Source organism: Colobus angolensis, unplaced genomic scaffold (genome assembly GCF_000951035.1).
Source record: "Colobus angolensis palliatus isolate OR3802 unplaced genomic scaffold, Cang.pa_1.0 Scaffold31, whole genome shotgun sequence".
NCBI classification, from domain to species: domain Eukaryota; kingdom Metazoa; phylum Chordata; class Mammalia; order Primates; family Cercopithecidae; genus Colobus; species Colobus angolensis.
Genome location: NW_012116377.1, coordinates 593,276 through 598,025, shown reverse-complemented (window position 1 = coordinate 598,025; position 4,750 = coordinate 593,276). Strand labels below are relative to the sequence as shown.

Genomic DNA, 4,750 nt, shown 5'->3' with positions numbered 1-4,750 from the left:
GAACCACAAGACAGGTGGATGGAGGGAAGTGACAGACACATCTGGTGGGTACCTTCAGGTGCTGACAGCGGGAACCCAGGAGATTCGGGTGTGGACAGGCCCCATCTATGCACAGCAGGAGAGTAGCATGGCTGACACTAGGGGTGCTGAGCTGACACACAGAACTATTCAGCTTTATAAACATGTGAAAAACATACCGCTAAGTGACTGACAACCCACAGAACAAATCATAATAGAAATTAAAAAACAGCCGGGCGCAGAGGCTCATGTCTGTAATCCCAGCACTTTGAGAGGCCGAGGCGGGCGGATCACAAGGTCAGGAGATCGAGCCCATCCTGGCTAACACGGTGAAATCCTGTCTCTACCAAGAATACAAAAACAAAATTAGCCGGGCGTGGTGGCGGGAGCCTTTAGTCCCAGCTACTCTGGGGGCTGAGGTGGGAGAATGGCGTGAATCCGGGAGGCAGAGCTTTCAGTGAGCCAAGATTGCCACACTACACTCCAGATTGGGCAACAGGGCAAGACTTCATCTTAAAAAAAAAAAAAAAAGAAAAAGAAAAAGAAAAAAGAGAGAGAAAATTAATCTTGAGGGAAAATATAAAACACTTCTTCATAAACATTAAAGAGAGTCCTAACAACCAAAACACCTGGAATTAGGGTAACTGAAATGGCAGTTTAACCCCCCTGAAGGAATGTTAATTTCTCACTAACAGTACTTTAAAGTTAGGGGTAGAAAATTATTTTTTAGAGCGTTTCACAAGCATTAAAGTTAAAAATCCAAAATCACGTTTTTCTCTGACAGGAACTCCTCCTCAAAACAGAAGAAGCCTATAGGACTTTAACCTGGAAACTACTCAGGGAATCTGGAATATTCCTTCCGGGGATATCTACAATTGAAACCTGGCAGTAATTTAAAACAAACCAGACAATTCTTGGGGTAAGGTTGGAGTCTGAGGTCTACAGATGGGTCAATTTATATGCTGAGGTCTGAACAAGATGATTTTAACCCCTTAAAATGAGGGAAACAAAATAAAACAGAATAAATTAGAAGAGAACACAGATGAGTGGTTTAAAGGGCCTACTTGCCGTGTTTCCTCTGGTCTTCAGGTCTCCTCGCTGCTGCGGGATCCAGGCGCAGCTCTAGACCAAGAAATGGGAGGATTTTAGAGTGACTGCTGATTTCTCTATCACCTGCAGTTAGTAAACATTCTCCTCAGTGTATGCAAAAAGTAATAAAATCAACGCAGATGACAAACACTAGGTAACACATATACTACCTTCCAAATACCTACCCACAAGCTCAACAATTTTAAACTGTTAGGATCATTGGCTCTGATCACCATGACTTGAGGACACAACCAAACCGTCAAGCGCTGAACAGAGAGGTTTCCACTCTTAATCCACTGTGTGGAGAAGAACAAAGCTTACCCATTGGGGCGCTGCATCTGAAGAGACGCACACACACCAGATGTGCGTTTGAATGGAGTGATCAAACTACCATTCCCACAGCTCTTCTGTTCACGGGCACTGCAGTCTGTGGCCTCATGTCCTTTGGGGGACGCAGTGGGAAGGTAACCCACATGCCAGTGACACCATCAAGAAACAGACACTGTGGGACTTTGCGCTGATTTCTCGGGGCCTTTTCTCCTTCCCCTTTGGGTTATGTGTAGACTTCCCCACTGTCCGCCTGACCACTCTCGTGCAGCCCAAAACCATAGCTTAAGTCACCAGCTAGGCCTTTCTTGGTGTAACTATTGAAAGATGAGCCTTACCGGTTCAATCTGTAGAGATTTCTTCAAAATCTGGACCTAGAAGAATATGTAAACAAGATTTGCCTGAGTACGTTTGGCTTCTTCCTTCTTGGGGGAAGCCCTTAAGAAATATCAGCCCCTTGGCCAGGAGCCCGCCTGTAATCCCAGCACTTGCTGAGGCCTAGGCGGGCGGAACACCTGAGGTCAGGAGTTCGAGACCAGCCTGGCCAACATGGTGAAACCCCGTCTCTACTAAAAATATTTTAAAAATTAGCTGGGCGTGGTGGTGAGCGCCTGTAATCCCAGCTACTCTAGAGGCTGAGGCAAGAGAATTGCTAGAACCCAGGAGACAGAGGTTGCAGTGAACCGACAAGGTGCCACAGAACTCCAGCCTAGGAGACAGAGTGAGACTCCGTCCCCCAAAACAAAAAGAAGTATCAGACCATTTGCCCAACGACTCCTTGTGACCCTCCTTCAGGAACACAGGGCAAATCCCCCCAGCTCCACACACTATAGCGCAGGACAGATACACAGAGAACAAGATCCCAGAGAAGCCACCATCATACAAACTCAGGGCGGGGTTTCCACCATCAAATGCTCGAACCTGCAGTGGGCGGGGGAGGGTGGCGGGTCCTGAGCTCCAGATTTTCGTGGAGGTGGGAGGTGGGCATTAGGCTTTGAGGAGACGTGTAGGCCCAAATTACACCTCTGCAAACTCACACACAATGAAGCTTACACCAGGTCAGGTGAGATGGTTTAGAAATGACAGAAAGCCCAGGAAGAGGCTGAAAATATGGGCTTCTCTGTAAACTGTGAGGACGGTAAATGCCAGCAACACCCCAGGAAGTGTTTCTAGCCGCATTTCTTCAATTAACAGGGCAAAGTTAGAGCAGCAACAACCAGACAAGGGCCAGGCACTTCCCCTGGGGCAACTGACGTAAACCTGGAAATCAGCCACCCTCGGTGTCACCATTTCATGATGAATCAAATATACAGAGAAGTTCATTGACGGGTTCAGCATCAGAAAGCTAATAAATAAAGCCAGAGTCCCAGGCATATACTGAATGCTCGCTGACTGAAAATCAACCTCACTGGATAAGCACAAAGAAACTCACTTTCCATATCCCTTAAGGTATCCTCTCTGGTGGGTATTTGCTCTGTAAATTACATACGACAGAAGAAAAAGAAGAAAATGAAAACTCAGGAAAGTAAACACACTTCTAAATTCATGAATAGTAAAATACGGAAATATCCCTGAGAATCTACGAGAATATCCAAATAAAATGCAAGATAGGAGGGTAAAAAGGCCATTTGGCAAAGCCTACAAAGTGAGTTCAAAATACGGTTCACAAGGAAACTTACCTTCCAATGCATCCAAAACAAGAATAGCAAAAGAAACTCCTGATTCCTACTGAAGTGAGAACAATATCAGCACAAACAGAAGGAAATCAGGCCAAAAAAAAAAAGTTATGGGCCAATTTCTAAACCGCTGTGAGATCTAAAACAAATGAGAAAGTCCTGCCCTAACCAATAAACCAGAGCAAACACTGTGCATTTCAAACACTGGGGGACATGGGCGGGGGTGAACCTGTTCTGTGCAGGACCGTTCTAACATATGGGAGAGTCTTTGACCCCTTCTCAGAATTATGCCATAAACTACAAAAAACACAACTCATAGAATTTCAAAGGAGACCAATTACTTAGAAATGCAGCTATCAGGATACTTTAATTTTTTCTGACATATTAATAGGCGTGTTGCCGTGGTAGTTTTAAAAAATGGCTGAGCATTTCTTGCCACTCCTCCCTTTGAGAGGCAGAATCGATGTCCTGTCTCCCCGATCCTGGGTGGACTTGCTGTCCTACCTTATACCACTCAGCATCCGCCCTGGAGCCCTGTGCCACCTCAGAATTCTGACTACCCTGAGGCTGCCAGGCTGTAAGGAAGTCAAGGCCATATGGAGACACTACATGCAGGCACTCAGTCCCAGCTGAGCCCTCTTCCAACATCCCAAGCCAGGTATCAGCTGTGAGGGAAAAGCCTCCAAATGGTTCCAGACCCCAGCTGTTGAGTCTTCCGTGCTGAGGCCAGACATCACCGAACAGAGACAAGTGGGCTACCCTTGTGCCCTGTCTGAAATCCTGACCATAAGCATGAGAATCCACAAACATAATAAAATGATTGTTTGAGCCACTAAATTCTGGTGTAATTTCTGACATAGTAATCACCTTAACACATTAAGTAGCAATAGCAAATAGCAAGTCATCACTGGCAACTGTTCCTTGGAACTGTCTTCGGAAGCAGTGACAACCATGAAAGCTATTTGGAGATGCTGTCAGACGACATAAAAACTGCTGTGGTCTCACTGCTAACAATGCCCCATACATGAGGGGTCTACAGTCTATATTCAAGATGGAAGGAAACACTACACTTTGGTTAGAGGAATGTGATTTATATATATATAAATCGGCCGGGTGCGGTGGCTCACACCTGTAATCCTAGCACTTTGGGAGGCCGAGGCGGGCAGATCACCTGAGGTCGCGAGTTTGAGACCAGCTTGACCAACATGAAGAAACCCCATCTCTACTAAAAATACAAAATTAGCCGGGCGTGGTGGCGCATGCCTAGAACCCCAGCTACTCAAGAAGCTGAGGCAGGAGAATCACTTGAACCGGGGAGGCAGAGGTTGCAGTGAGCCGAGATCGCACCATTGCCTTCCAGTCTGGGCAACAAGAGCGAAACTCCATCTCAAAATAAATAAATAAATAAGTAATCAAAATCAGTATTTTAGTTCATAAAGGAAATCCCAAAACCTCCTTAACTGTTTGTTTCTTTCACAAAAGTTACTCTACACGTGCCCCAAAAATAAGATTTCAAAGACACTGGGGAAAATACTACTACTAAGATATCAAAACCAGGAACTTACTTCCTTTGAAACAATTCCAAACTAACTCGCTGTGACTTTCACAGAAATTTCCCACAAGAAATATGATTTTATAAG

The 4,750-nt window shown here is 45.4% G+C and overlaps 1 long non-coding RNA gene across 1 annotated transcript in view; it reads right to left on the bottom strand.

Annotated features, from left to right (window-relative positions):
• Positions 1-366: 366 nt before the first annotated feature.
• LOC105517883 overlaps positions 367-4,750 on the bottom strand; it is a 10,695-nt gene continuing 6,311 nt past the window's right edge. The window contains exons 3-6 of the long non-coding RNA XR_001002734.1: positions 3,114-3,159; positions 1,773-1,808; positions 1,083-1,140; positions 367-530 (exon numbers count right to left, since the gene is read on the bottom strand). This is a non-coding gene — a long non-coding RNA (uncharacterized LOC105517883). The remainder of the gene's footprint in view (positions 531-1,082; positions 1,141-1,772; positions 1,809-3,113; positions 3,160-4,750) is intronic.